Source organism: Ambystoma mexicanum, chromosome 4q (genome assembly GCF_040938575.1).
Source record: "Ambystoma mexicanum isolate Mex_15411 chromosome 4q, UKY_AmexF1_1, whole genome shotgun sequence".
Classification (NCBI taxonomy): Eukaryota; Metazoa; Chordata; class Amphibia; order Caudata; family Ambystomatidae; genus Ambystoma; species Ambystoma mexicanum.
In genome coordinates this window covers 1,316,913,983-1,316,929,821 of record NC_090928.1, presented here as the reverse complement: position 1 = coordinate 1,316,929,821, position 15,839 = coordinate 1,316,913,983, and the positions used below count along the sequence as shown (strand labels likewise).

Sequence of the window (15,839 nt, the reverse complement as noted above, 5' to 3'; positions counted from 1 at the left end):
TTCATCTTGGACAGCATATTTACCTTTCACCATTACGTTTTACTGGAGGGCGTCCCCTACCAGTACCAGTACTTCATCTAAACAGAACCACCTGCCCCTTACTATAAGATAAGAGTCAACTTATACTACAGTGCACTACTACCACTCCTAAACTCACCAGACATACAACTATCATTCTCCTTAGTGCACATCTCACATACTACTCACTCATACCCCCCTGACAAGGCGCTACCCCCAGGATTCATTTTACTCACAGATATCACCTAATATTTAATATAGGAGGCGCCACCACCTAACCATACTTATACACCAACACGGAGGCGCTACCTCCAGTTAACTTCAAATGAGGCGCTACCTCCCTAACCCCTCCACACCAACAAACTTGTGTACTCACATTTCATTTTTTTTACTTGTCACCACTCTTCATTCTCCTATTCACTCCCATACTTCTTAACTAAGTGAATATACATGTGACAGTTGTACTTCTTCATCTTTTAACATTTTTAAACTAAAAATATCTAGCACAGGCCATGTTATATGGTAGCTACATGTGTCTAAAAGTCCATGTTGTTAAATCAACAACCTAACACCTAAAAATCCTCAGAAATGTTATGCTAACACCATTAGGCATGTATACTATACACCTACACTCTTGCCCTAGCACCTCACATATGCTAGACTTTTAGATGATTGAAGACTTCTACTTATAGTCCTTTCACGTGCCTAAAAATCCTCAAAAGGTTAAACTAGCCCATTCATCCAAATGAAGCTCTGCATTCGAACCCTTGCCATATAATTCCTTATAGCTAAAAAAAAATGTCATTTAGCGATATATATGCATCTTAAAATTGTCCAAAGTCCATTAACCTGCAATTCCTCAAGACGGTTAATGATAATGTACCTTCAAACCATTACTGCTCATCCACACCACACACACTATTGCACCATGAGGACCTACAATTCTTTAACTGCTACATCACATTCACATCCAAACGGAATTTCTTCTTCCCTAAGCAACACTCATGCTTAAATTCCTATAATTCCGCTAACATCCAAGTATCCTTAACATCAGCAGAATAAACAGCGTTGTACCATTAACAACCTTCACTCTATTGCAGCTTTAAATCACAGGCTGCCATGAACCCTTGTTTTACCTTGCTCGCGTACTTCAGAAAAACACCCAAAGCACATCACACAAAGCAGACAAGGTTAATAAAAGAAAATAAGTGACATCCTCCAAATGTCACCTTTATCGTTGGCCGCCACTGCACTCCTCACTATCTGAGGCAGAGCGCTTCCTTAATCAGCGTGTTGTTTTTTTTTTCCTTTCCGGATTCCGCAATGTGACGTCTTCACGTTGCTAGACGCCATCAAGGTGAATCCTTCAGCGGCCGCTCTCCGGAACACTGAGGACCAGAGTTCCGAAGCTTCGCCGACTCCCTCTGCTGGAATGTGACGTCATCATACTTGAATATGTCACAGAAAGCAAAGGTAACGCTGCGCTGACCCTTGGGCTAACGGTCACTTCGCCAGCACCTTTGTTGTACCCACAGCTTCTTCAAAAACATTTCTTGAGCCGGTTATGAATTATCATTGGGAATTGTTTTCAGATCCTTATGACTCTCTGTTTCGCAAAAAATCCTGTTGCTTACACGGCCCCTTCAATCACTTATGCTCTGATACTTCTGGAGCTGCTGCTGCTTGCGTATCATGAACATGCAGTCTTTTTATAGTCTCAAGCATCTTTTACCCATATCAAGTTAAATGCGCAGCTCCAGTATTAAGCTCCCTTAACGTGACGCCAGTCTATCCTCTGGAAACCCCTGACCCAGCACTCCCAAATTCTTAAGGGCTGCTGATCCTGTGTGATACAGGGCTTTCAACCTCCTCCCTTATCCACCCTGGGTGATAGGAATGCTTACTTGGGGGCGGTGTTGTCTTTTTCTTCTCTCCTGGTCCTCATATCTTCTGCACACCCCGCAGCAGTTCTCTTGAGTCTCTGTCCTTCATATCATTTTCTGCAGCAGTGTTCACCTTCCATAGATCAGCGCCTTCTTAGTTTCTTTTAGTTTCATCAGCTTCCTTTTGCACATGGATTATTCTTCTTCTTTTAATATATCCTCGTCGCCAATGTAATAAGACACAGTCCACACTGCTTTAGGTTGCTTCTTGATAAGTTTACTTCAGGTTCTTGAGTTACATGTTACAAGTTCTAGATATCAGGTATAAAACAATGTAAGCCCTGCGACTGAAGGGCTGTGATCACCGTTTTGCTGTGGCGGCGCTGTGCTTTTACTTTTACTTGCTCGTACTCCCACAGAATGAACTGTATTTCTTTTTTCTTTTCTTTTTTGGCGAGTGAGCAGAGAGCAAGAAGGAATCTCCCTGTGCTCTATTCTGCTCCACCCTGCAGACAGGAGACTGCACGGACGTCGGAGTACAGTGAAAGGTGAAAAGGACGCCTTCACTTTAAGGATTACAAGAACTGCCTCTCCATCGACGCGCACGTCACGTGACCAACAGCTGTGTTTATCAGGACACCGGGAGCGCCCTTGCGGCGTAAGCCCTGCGACTGAAGGGCTGCGATCACTGTTTTGCTGTTTGGCGAGTGGCAGATTCTTTCAAACTACGCTAGGCGGCGTAGTCAGCCTGATCCCGGTCAGCAGAGCAGTGTAGCAGGTAAGAAGAACGGCCATGGCCGAGGCCGGCCCCCTGACTCGTTCTAAACTTAAGTCATGCACAAAGGCACTAGACAAAACATTACCACCAGAGGGAAATCTGCATACTGGCAAGTGTGACCTAGAGGGTTATAATTGGTCGTGTCTTAAGCAAAAACACTTGCAGGAGGCCGTGAGACAAAATGGCGAAACTACGCAATCATTGCAATCAACCAGTAATCGTTTTGTCGCTTTTCCATCTCTGTCACAGCTTGCAAGTAAATACCTTGCTCGATTGTCGTTAGCTACGGATCCAACTCCCCGCAATGGGGCCCATGAGACATGCATGTTAGACGACACTCCTATAGAAGAAAAACGAACTCTTGCTAGAGGTAAAGGAGAAGTGGATAAAGGAGTGACTGTGCTTGACGTAACGCACCATGTAATGATCATCCCAATACAATTAGTGCTTGCTGCTCACTCCCAAATTCAAATGAAAACGCTGACGATGGAACAAGAGGCAAAGAGATCGAAATTAACACAGCTGTTTTCGATTCGCCTTTTGATGTAACAGACATCGAGCTTCTGCAAGTTGAGGTTCCAAGTCTATCGTGTGAAGAAAATTCATTGAGATTCACATATCCGCTTGTAGAAGGAAAAATTCTAGATCAGAATGAGAGTAATAATTTGAATACATCAACAGCAAATCCTGGATTAAAAAGTAAAACAACATTTGCCTCTTCAATAAACAAAGTGGCGACAGGTGAAAGACTCATGACGGCAATCACAGGTTCATGGTGGGAAAATGAACGACCAAGCTCGAAGCAAAGTTGAGATGGTCACAACAACAGTGCATGTCTAGCGCCAACTGTCTGCACGCCCATCAGCGGATTTGATTTTGCAGGTCGAGAGGCTCGACTAACTGAACGCTGAAAAGCTGATTTTGAGGCTATGAGGAGCAATTTAGCTGAAAGCTTCACAGTAACTAATAAGCATACATTTAGACATCTACGTGCAGAATCTCTGCAAAATAACACGAAGATTAATGACCCAATAAACCCAATAAACGTACAAACAAGTCCAGAATTACACAGAAGATTAGGGTTTCACGTACCTAATGTGGACAACGTAGTGCCTAGAAATCTTACTCACGTCACTCCTGGAAATAGGCCAAAGCACAAACCGTCTGAATCCCTAGAAGAAAGGCACTGCTTGAGGAAAGCAATGCAGCCGATGGTAAGCTGCTCTACACCAGTCCCAGAGATCTCTTTAGCTGCGGCTAGTCCGCCGATGCAGAACGAGACTGGAGTGCCTAAACGAGACGGAAGAGACTTGGCAAGAGAGATCAGTGACACTAAACAATATGATTTGGAAAATGAGCTGTCATTCAAATCCAACCTGTCAACTGCGGCTGCAATACAAATTCACAATTATGTATTGGCAGCTACGTCCTTAGCATTGATTCCGTTCGTTAAATTGTACGAATCACTCCATGAGGAACTGCAAAACAATAGCGCCGAAATCAGTCACTTAAACGAGAAAATCAGCAAAATGGAATGTGCAAATGTACTATTCAAACAACAATATGAAAATGAATCCGCCAAAGCTGTGTCTTGGCAAATTGAGCTAAGTGAATACATCAAAAAAGATCTTTTTGAAGGTGTAGACAGCATGTCCTTAAACTCCGTATGTCCGCAGAGACTTCATGAAAATGCAAAAACACAGGCTGCTGAAGGAAACAATGGAAGAAACACAGCAAAAATACTTGAAAGAGATGAAGCTACTGCGACCTCGAGCCATCTCGTTGAGACACAAGGCCAAAGTCTAAACGAGAATGATATTCTGCCATCTGGAGCAAACTCGTCAAGACAGGTGGCGGACAACAACATGCCACCCACCGACTCAATCGAAGCTGTGGCTGTTCTTCATCCAAGCCAACCAATAAATGCGAAAACCGGCGATGAAAACGTCGAAAAAATATTGCATAAACCCCACTGCTCGACGGATAAACTAACCTATGGTATTTTTGGAGGAGCTGCAAAAAACATTATAAGTGATGCCAAAACCAGTCAACTAATGACTGAAATGAAGAGCCCGGCAAGAAAAGAAACGGAGAAAAAGAAAAATCTGGTAGCCGCAAAAAAACACTCAAGTGGATCGCGAAAGTTCATACGAAACTTGCCAACACCAGTAAAGCAAAGTCTCTTTGTAAGAGACAAACAAGATCAACAAAAAGGCTTGGAAAAAGAAAAAGCCCTCATAAAAAAAATCGCTGGAGTAACAGTAAAAGCAGACCCAAAAAAAGAATGAGACTGGACTCTGACAACGTCTCCATCCAAACAGAAATATCTGCGGTGGATCTTTGTGATCTGTCAACATACTCTGATGATTTTGGAGAAGATAAACCTGCAGAATCCCAAGAGATGGATCAAGCGAGTCAGCTAAGCACGATGGAATCGAGTGAAAGAGTTGTGAAACTATCTTTCACACAACCAATGGCAAAAATCGCTACAAAAAATGATTCGCAGAAACTGCAGGAAACTGCAGGAAACCAGCAACGCTTATTAGGAACTAAAGATAGTTTCAAGCGTGAAACAGCGATGAAACATCATGAGACATTAAATCCTAAACTCACTTGTGCACAATCTCAGAATAAATCACTAACTGCGGAAAAAAACAAATTGACGGAATTAAAAACACAGCAAGGGAAAATACTGATTGTAAATATATTTCAGGAGGAAAATGACCTAAACTTAAACAGAGGCAACGTTATTCGCTTACTGCATTCAGTGCCTATACTAAGAATGGTGACGACACAAGACATCGGAATAGTGGAATACGTCTCAGAAGAACGTGCAGACCAAGTATTACTGCATATAAACTAAAAAGCAGTACGAAAAACCATCATGGCCACAAATGAAGAACTATTTTTCTTGGGCTTTGAGATTTTGGAAGAAGAACAACTGATCATAAAAAGTCCTAGAGGCCGCAACAAAACTTCAAATACAAAAAATCTCTTGAACAGTGTCGAGAAACTTTAAGGAAGCAGCTAAAAGCAGGTTGGTCCGCTCCAGTGGAAACAAGAAACATGGAAACAAGAAAGAGAAAACATTAGCTAGGCAACCATAACCATGAATGCCTCGTCACTTTAATATCATGGAATACGAGAGGGTTCCAACACCTATTTGATGACTTCCCAGTAGACCTGACCGAAAACTTCTTAATTTGCTTACAAGAGACATGCCTCCGGATTCCACCTGTAAAAGACGGGTACCTGACATTGCTCAATCCAGCGGAGAAAAATGTCCAGGGTCGCCCCTATTCAGGCCTAATCACCATGGTAAAAAAATGGCACCACTTGGGAAGTATGTGGAAATGAAAATCCTAACAGCTTTGTGCAGGCAACCCTAATTCAAAAACCAAACGGTAAATTGATGAAGATGCAGTACCTGTTAGTAATTAACCTGTACTGGAATCCAGCGAAGATTACAACTGAGATGTTTATTTAATCTATTACAAACATAATAGATAAAAATCAAAAGAAACACCATGAACTATCGATTATCATATGCGGTGACATGAACCTAACATGGTTCAACGACGAGATGAAGCTCATATCAACAAAAAAGGAAACCCAGAATACCACCGCAAGAAGAGTTTGATGGGCCAATGAAATGGACGCCAGGGACTGTGATATGGTTAACGGACAAGTAACTGGGGACACGCCACCAAAGTTTACCTGGCGAAACTTTGGCCATGAAAAGATCCTTGACTACATCTGGACATCAGAAAACGTATGGAATAAGATCCAGAACCTACGAATTGTCCAGACAGAACGAAGTGATCACAATGTCCTGGAAATGTCATGGCCGTTAAGCCAGAAACCGATGGTAGCGACCTGCAAACAAGCAGTGGAAGTAAATCAAGGGCGAATAACAGGTCTAACAGAGGAGTATCGATGTTTTTCCAACAAAACATCGAATCTGATTAACTACGTTGCTCTATTGCCCTATCAAACAACATGCGATCCGAAGAACGTAAACAACAGGAAAACACACAGACATGAATAGAGCCATCTCGTAAAAGAGCAAAAGAAACTGCTTAACAAAGACATAAGAGAGATAAAACAAAATCAAGGAGTAAACGTTGGAGTATATATTAAACAACGGCGACAAAAATACCGAAATTGGCATAAATCATTCTCCTGCATGAGAGATCAAGAACGCGGAGAGTTGATGCTAGCCTTAATTAAATCTAATAACTCAAGAGAGATCTGGCGCATATTAAACAATGATAATGCCAAGCAAACTGACATGCTAGCAAACGGAGTCTCAGAAGGAGCCTAGCAAAACCATTTTGAAGGTGTGTTTGAGCAAACTCACTCCGAGCTAACAAAAGAGTCGCTCACAGAGTTTAAGCGATGGGATGTATCTGAAACCGCCGACGAAATACAAAAAGCAATCTCGAAGCTAAAAATTTCTAGGGCCGCAGGGCCCGATGGCATAACTAACGTGATGTTAAAAGCACGTAAAAATGAATGGTCAATTTTCATAACCTTGCTGTTCGACAAAATCTCCGAACAAAAATCACTACCAGAATCTTGGACTGAGGCGATTGTTGTGCCAGTTTTCAAGAAGGGTGATCGGGCCGATCCTGCCAACTATAGGCCGATCGCCCTTCTAGATACAATCGGAAAGATAATGGCGACCTTCCTCCAACAAAAAGTAACAAAGTGGGCAAATAACAAAGGAATCTCCGATTGTAGGCAGACAGGCTTTACGAATGGTGTAGGAACGGAAATCAACCCGACAATATTGAATTTGTTGAAATTGGACGCTTTAATGAGTCGCTCAAATTTATTCCTCACCTTTTGTGGACATGCAACAGGCCTTCGATACAGTAAATCGAGAACTACTATGGCGGAAACTCAGAAACTGGGGCTGCCCAGAAAGCATTTTACAGCAATAATGGCCTTCCATTCCAAAACTTCGATTCATGTAGGATAAATGGAAATGGAGAGCTAACTGATGCGATCGACACGAACAAAGGGGTAAAACAAGGATGTCCCTTAGCTGCAGTCTTGTTTAAGCTATTCATCGCTGAAATCCCAGATGACCTATCTAACATAAAACGCTTCTCTTCAAAAATAAATGGCAATCAAGTCTGGTGTGTAACCTACGCCAACAATCTGGTTTTGATCGATAAAACTCAAATAGGGCTACAGCGTCTTTTATCAGGATTACAAAAATACATGGCGAAAAATGACCTGAAATTCAATGTAAAAAAGACTAAAATCATGAAGTTTGGTCCAGCAAAAGGAAAACTAAATCGAGACTTCAAATGGAAGATCAATAACGAGGAAATTGAAGCAGTGGCTGAAATACGTTATTTGGGAATCCCGATTAACAGGTCTATCCAAGAAAGAAACTGGATATTACATCTGTTCCAACAAATGAAAACATTCTCCCTACAAAGCGCACACATTCACTCCCTGTTTGGAAAGTTCAGCCTAATTCCTGTCCGGCAGTTTTACGTGCAAAAAGTAGTTCCAGGAATCATATTGGGAGCAGAAACTGGCTGGCTTAGATCACAAAACCTGGGCTCAACTACAGGGTATTTTCTGGCGGCGAGTATTAAGATTACCCAAATATATATCAATCATTATAATTCGGCATGAACTTGCACTTGAAGAATTATATGGCTCAGTGGTCTGGAAATCCCTAGTGATCCTATGCAAAATGTTAGTTGCCAATCCAGAACCTGCATATAAGATATTAGCGCCAAACGACAAACATGGATACACTGGACTACTAATGATCTGGTCGCAAAAGTTGGTTGAAGTTCTGAATGCGACCGACACTGAGATGGCAATGCTGTGAAATCACCCCCAACTTGCAAAGAAGAAAATAAAACAATGGTTCTGGATCCAAAACTTGGCCAAACTTAAAAATTTCTCTACAGCACTGGATTTTGGACCTGTAATGAACCAGCTAGACAAATTGCCACCATATCTGCAGAAATTTCTGTCTAGGCACCATTGCAACGAATTTCTAAGACTACGCCTAAATGCCTTACAAACAAAACAGATGCTAGTGGCTCGACATATAGAAACATCAGATGACAATAGTTGCAGATTCTGCACTGCTGATACAGAATCACTTAAACACTTAATAACACAATGCACAGCGTTAAGGAACCAAAGGGCAATTCACCTAAAACATTTTGCGCCAGTTGGCGGTAACATGGATGAATGGTGTTTTAGGTGGAAGCTCAGTACACAACATGCTCTGTAATACATTTTCTGGATACCATTTTGGAACACCAAACAAACAAACAAACAGCAATAAGAACCAAATACCTGGAGAATGACACTTGAACACTGAGTAGATTCAAAGAAATCCAACCTAAACATGGGTTGTGAGCTGAAATGGAAGATGTTTGTTCTTCTAAAGAGAAGAGAAGAAAATTGTTGTGATAAAAGTTTGATGTAAACTAAAAATTACAATAAAAAAATGAAATAAAAATATGACAATATAACACTGGCACCCATCACCCAGGAAGGGAGGGACCAACTGACTTAACATAGAACACTCACCACAGCATTCTCCCACTCATACATCAACATTCCACAGGCACTCACATGACATCATCAGGCACATCAGACTCAAACAAGTACTTCACAACAGTAACCACAACATACGGTCATTGAGAAGGCTCCAGCCAGTCTCGTCGGCACTTCCCCACACTACCATATATGAAACTTCCCCCCAACAGCCAGTCAGGGGGAAGGGACAGAGTCAGGGCTTCCCGGGACTTCGGGAAGATCAAGGTAACAGGCGATGGAGGGCAAGATTCCAATGACAGGGCCTGGGCATCCCAAAATGGAGGACGCTCAGTGCACTAGTCATTTCAGCATGGAGCTGCCACCAGCCCGTACCCTGTTCTGTGGGCCACACCCACAGGTGCCCAAAAACATACACTAGGGGCACAGGGTTGTACCCCCACCCATGGGTGCCATAAGGGTATCCCATGGGTTTGTCCACGACAAAACCAAAAGAGAGAGCTGCACCGCCAGGAGTCCCACATGAACTCCTGCATGGAAAACATGACAGAACACACAATAAAAAGCAGTAAAGGACAAGGATACGGAGGCCCTGTCCCTCTGATGCATTTCCAGCATCACAAAGGGGCATACCAGGCGGCAAACCCAAATGGGGAAACAACGTATGCGGAAATCAAGAAAACCATTTTGGGGAGGATGGGATTTGATGAAGAAGCATATCGTCAAAAACTCTGGGAGACCAAATTGTGCAATGGGGAGACCCCAAGACAGCTGTATTACAGGGTGCATGACTTAACAGAAAAATTGTTAAAACCTGCTACCTGTAGCATTCAGGATATAATGAAGATAGTCAAACTTGAACAATTTGTGTAAGCACTTCCCACTTCAATGCAGAGATGGGTCAGGCAGCATCATAGGCCAAGCCTAACCGAAGCAATCGACATCGCTACAGCATTCCAGAAAGCAGGAGGTACACGGACAGCTCCGTTGGAATGCAACAAAACAACTCCCACCAGAGCTACGGTAACAACTGAACTCAAACCCCAGCGAACAGATACCAAAGGCGCTGGGTGGCCCATCACCAACAGACAGCCCCAATGCTTTGATTGTGGGGAATGGGGGCACATTGTCAGGCTCTACCCTAGAAAATCAAAAGCTGAACCAATGGAAATAGGATACGTCCAAACCCGTGAATTCCAAAGAAGATGAGAACCATACATGGTGGAGGTCAGAGTCGATGGTATCCAAGGCAAGGTCTTCTCGACAGCGGATGTGAACAGACGGCCATCAGACCGGAAGTAAGTGGGTCCGGGGTATGGGGAAATCACTTGATTCCGGTAAAATGTGTGAATGGGGATACGAAAGCCTACACAGCAAAAAAGGTCACCCTAGAAATGAATAGGGTAAGCTCGTCCATGGAGGTAGCAGTAATGCCACCTCTACCAGCTCCTGCGTTAATAGGAACCAATCTACCCACCTTCCAAGACTATGTTTCAGATAAAGATTGGTTAACAATGGCCCCCTTTTGCCCAATCTGACATTGTATGTGCCAAAGACAGGGTGCCAAGGAAGAGCAGGAGAGAAGTAAGGAATGAGAAAAAGAAGTGGAACTTACGGTTTAGTGGTCTTGTTGACTGGATTCCAGAGGATAACCAAGTGTTGTTTAAAAGTGAAATACTAATGGACCCTACCTTGAAAAACATCAGGGAACAAGCAGTGGATGGTCCCAAAAGCAACCAAGATTACCCAAGGTTTAAGCTATTGAGAGGTCTTCTGTATAGAATTACTACAGACCAGAACAAACAGGAGGTGGCACAATTGTTGATCCCAACAAGTTTCAGATCTGCTATAATCATGTTGGCCTACAACGATAGGACAGGTGGACATATGGCCAGAGAGAAAACCCTGGACAAAATCCTGAAGAGGTTTTACTGGCCATGGGGTGTATCGGGAGGTTGCTACATATTGCGAGGAATGTGCTATATGCCAGAAGACAAGCCCAGTTAAACCATCTCCCGCCCCACTAAATCCCATGCCTCTTATCAAGGAACCATTTTTTAGGATTGGTATGGACATAGTGGGACCTCTGGAGCCAAATAGCCATGGACACCAATATCTACTAGTAATAGACTATGCTACGAGGTATCCCGAGGCATTTCCGATGAGGGGGTTAAGTGCGGTGCAAGTATGTAATCAGATGGTGCCTTTCTTTGCAAGAGTGGGAATTCCGTCAGAAATTGTGACGGACAAAGGCAGAAATTTCATATCTGGAGTGATGCGCAGGGTCTGTCAACAGTTAAATATAAAACAGATACGCACTTCCATTTACCATCCCCATACAGATGGTTTAGTAGAGCGGTACAACAAGACTATCAAACAGATGCTCAAGAAAGTCACTGCACCTATCGGGAAAGACTGGGACACTCCACAATCATCAACCGGCTTTTCACCTTTTGAGTTATTGTTTGGGCACAGACCTAGAACCATCCTGGATATTGCCAAGAGTGAATGGAAAGAGCAAGAAGAGACAACATCCCTCGCGCATTACGTGATCAATTTACGATCAAGTCTGTCCAAACTACGTGAATTAGCTAGAGACAATCTAGGTAGATCACAACTAGCCCAAGAAAGGTTCTATAACAGGAGAACCCGAGTTTGAACCTTTAAAATCGGGGATAAGGTACTGGTATTGTTACCAATACAAGATGCTGGCACAATGGAGGAGTCCGTACAAGATAACAGCCATTCTCAGGCCTGTAAATGACATGGTGGAGCAGCCAGACAGAAGAGAGAAAGCCCAAAATTACCATATAAATCTCCTGAAGGAGTGGAAAGAACCCAACGACGGCTGTGCTCAAATCAGCATAGTCAGTGTAGAAGAGCAAGGAACAGCATTCAGTACGGTCCAGTGGGGCACTCAACTCAATCCATCTGAGAAAAAGGAATTAGAAGATCATCTACTGCCTCTAAGAAATGTATTTTATTTCTATGTTAATGTTAATGTTAAAGGATATTTGTACCATGCACTATCACCACCGGAGTGCTCCCCTGGCGCTCTGGCGGCTCTGAAAAAGGCAGAAGGGGCGGGGGGTGAGTTAGTGGGAATAAGCTGGAAAGGTGCAAGAGAGCAGTGATGTGCTGTTGGCAGCCTCAGCCCGGTGGATCCGTTGGCTGGGCTTGGGGTATGTTACGGTCGGTAGTCATCGTGTGCTGTTGTGCAAGTCTATGCGTGGCTTATTTTGTTGTTGCAGTGTAGTGAAGTTTGTGCGGATTGCTGTGTTTTAAGCTTGTGGTTGTGTTTGGTTAGAGTTTGAGAGGTGTATGCAGAGGGATGAAATGGTTAGTGGATTGGTTAGTTGGCATTGCTGTCCTTGCAATTGTGTCTAGGTGTGATGCCTGCTATGATTCACTATTCCATCTGAGTGTGGCACTTGCTAATCTTCAATATTCTGTCTAGATGTGAGGCAGGCCAGTGATCACGATTCCATCCAAGTCTGGCACTTGTCATCATTCACAGTTTCATTTAAGTGTGGCACATGCTAACATTTACAATCCTGTCTAGATCCGACGCAGGCTAAGTTAAGAATTCCATCTAAGTGTGGCAGATGCTAAGATTGTTACATCTGTCTAAATGCGACGCCGGCTAATCTTTACCGTTTTCTATAGGTGTGGCACTAATTAACATTGGCTGGTATGCTAGTGTGTAATGGAATGCAACATTTTCAGTTCAGCCAAGAATGGTTTTAGGCTGGTGGTCACTAATCTCTCTAAGTATGCATGGTGTCATTCTATGTCAGTTTACGTTATGGAAGTTAAGGTAGAGTGGCGAGGGCTTTCTGGAGTAGAGTAATTGCTCTACACCCCACCCATGCCACACTTACAGTTTTGTTGGTGTCTGTTGCCTGCTGGCTTCCTTTGCTTCAAAATAGGGTCTTCAAAATAGTTGACAATGTGATTGAAAATTACTTGTTCAAGGGTATTTCTTAAGAATGTGGATGAATGGCCGTGGCTGTTTCATAACAGATAATGAAGATGCAGCCGTTTAGCTTGGGGGAAGGACCTCCCTGGTAAAACATAAAATAGGCACCAAACCAGGACAAATAGTAAGCATCCGTCCATACCGGCTTCCAGAGTCAAAAAGGACAGCAATACAAGCGGAGGTGGAGGACATGCTACGTCTAGGAGTAATAGAACCATCCAACAGCCACTGGTCGTCTCCTATTGTCCTTGTCCCGAAGCCAGATGGAAGCACAAGGTTTTGCATGGATTACAGGAAGCTCAATTCTATTTCCACTTACCAAGCATACCCTATGCCACGCATAGATGAACTACTCGAACAACTGGGTTCAGCTCATTTCATTAGCACAATTGACCTAACTAAGTGATATTGGCAGATTCCCCTGAGACACAGAGATAAAATAAAAACGGCTTTTATCCACCCCAACGGTTTTATACCAGTTCACGATTCTGCCATTCGGATTACATGGGGCCCCGGCTACTTTTCAGTCATTGATGAACCAGGTACTAGCACCACACACTCCATATAGTTCAGCATACCTGGATGATATAATAGTCTTCAGCAAAAGCTGGAAGGAGCACTTGGAACACCTTAGCAAAGTGATAACAGCCTTAAAAGCAGCTGGGTTGAAAATAAACCCCAAGAAAACAATATTAGCGACCAAGGAGACTAGAGACCTAGTTTACCTAGTCGGGAATGGCGTCATTAGACCCCAATTGGATAAAGTGGATGCTATATTAAAATTGCCTATGCCAAGCAACAAGAAACAAGTGCGTGCTTTCCTGGGAATTATCTGATACTACCGAAGATTCATCCCGCTCTTTTCAACCATTGCAAGCCCTTTGACGGAAGCACTCAAATCGACTTATACAGGGGACTTACTCCAAGATGAGGAAGCGTTGAATGCTTTCCTTGAATTAAAAAAAGTGATATCTGCACATCCTGTACTACGATGCCCCGACTTTGGTGAACATTTCTTCTTGCAAACGGATGCATCCGGATCGGGGTAAGGTGCCGTGATATCACAAGATACAGAGAGTGAATTGCAACCAGTGGCTTTCATCAGACGTAAGTTGTTGCCGCATGAAGTAGCGATTAAATGGGCTATTGAGACCCTTAAATATTACTTGGCCGGTCGCCAGTTTACAGTGTTCACGGATCACGCGCCACTACAATGGCTGGCTACACACAAAGACTCTAACCAAAGGGTTCTGAGGTGGTTCCTCACACTACAGGAGTATTGTTTCCACACTGTGCATAAACCTGCTGCTTTTCAAGTGATCCCGGACTATCTGTCCAGGAGTATTGATCGACCCGACCAGCTCTATTCTTCCGGGGGTATATGTGAGAACATACAGGAAGGCCCCGGCCTGCAATTACCACTACACCCGCGGAATATGGAACCCAGGGAACACTTGCTTCACCGGAGGGATTCAAGGACATACTCTAACCCGGCACAGAGCGGCCCGGGTGGGGGGGGGCTGTCAACCCCAGGGTATGGTGGGGTTGCGAATCGAACATGGTTCCCTACCCTCAACTTGAAAACAATCTGGCTGCTACTGGTCCGACTCACACAACCCGACTGGGTCGGGTGCGGAATCAGGTGGAAGTCGCGATGCATGGGATGACAGCCGCATGCAGAGGGATGGCCTCATGGAGCCGGCAGCCACGTTCCATTCCCCGTTTTCCAGAGTGAGTGGGGACAAGAGAATTGCGGCAAGACAGAATAACAGCATGCATAGTAAAGGCAGACTGCATGGAACAGTCATACAAACAAACACCAACCCAGTTCGACAAACTTACCTTAGTTATGGTACCCCAGCGGTGTCGATGAGTGTTGTGAGCAATGTGTTCACAAACAAGGAGAAGAGCGGAAGGCCATTAACATCGAGGGTCTTCTCGGAAGAAAGGGGGCAGGGCTTGGGAGGGTTTTTATAATATGTCAGTTAAAAACAATGACGATTGGTTAATTAAGCCTTGCCTATATAAACCTGAGACAAAGAAGGGACTGACGGATCACTCTCGATTTTGTTGCAGAATCAGACGGACGTGGAGACAGGAGTTGCGGAGCGCATGTGGGCATAAAGGACTCGCAGGCGGAGGGAGCAATCCAGCCCATACTTCGTATCCCAGGACAAGCGATGTATGGGAGACTAATCCAAAGCTAAACAAAAGAAGCATTCTGTGAAACATTTGCATTTGGACTTTCTTTCATACCATTTAATAATTATTAGTCAATAAAGACTGAGTTTATTTGAACTCCAGCCTGCCTGCCTCTTTGTCACACCTGGTATAATCGCCTGCCAGGAAGAAAACTCCTACAACTAGAATCAAACTTGATGGCAATATTGATTCCAAGATTCTCCATACCAATATCTATTGGAAGGAGGGCTGAACAATAACTGCCTTTTCTTATAGTCTCTTGAGTCTTGGTAATGTGGGATCCAGTTTTCCCCAAACTGGAAATTTAGAAGCATTGTTTTCAGGTTGTCTCTTAACTACGTCTTGACAGCCTCTTGACTGTTGACATTGGGCCTCATTACGACCCAGGCGGTAAGTTACCGCCTGGGCCGTGACTTTACCACCATGGCGTAAACTACGT

The 15,839-nt window shown here is 43.7% G+C and overlaps 1 long non-coding RNA gene across 1 annotated transcript in view; it reads left to right on the top strand.

Annotated features, from left to right (window-relative positions):
* The window catches only part of LOC138468432 (uncharacterized), a 31,407-nt gene extending 15,911 nt beyond the window's left edge, over positions 1-15,496 (top strand). Inside the window, exon 3 of the long non-coding RNA XR_011268263.1 lies at positions 15,275-15,496. This is a non-coding gene — a long non-coding RNA (uncharacterized lncRNA). The remainder of the gene's footprint in view (positions 1-15,274) is intronic.
* The last annotated feature ends 343 nt before the right edge of the window (positions 15,497-15,839 follow it).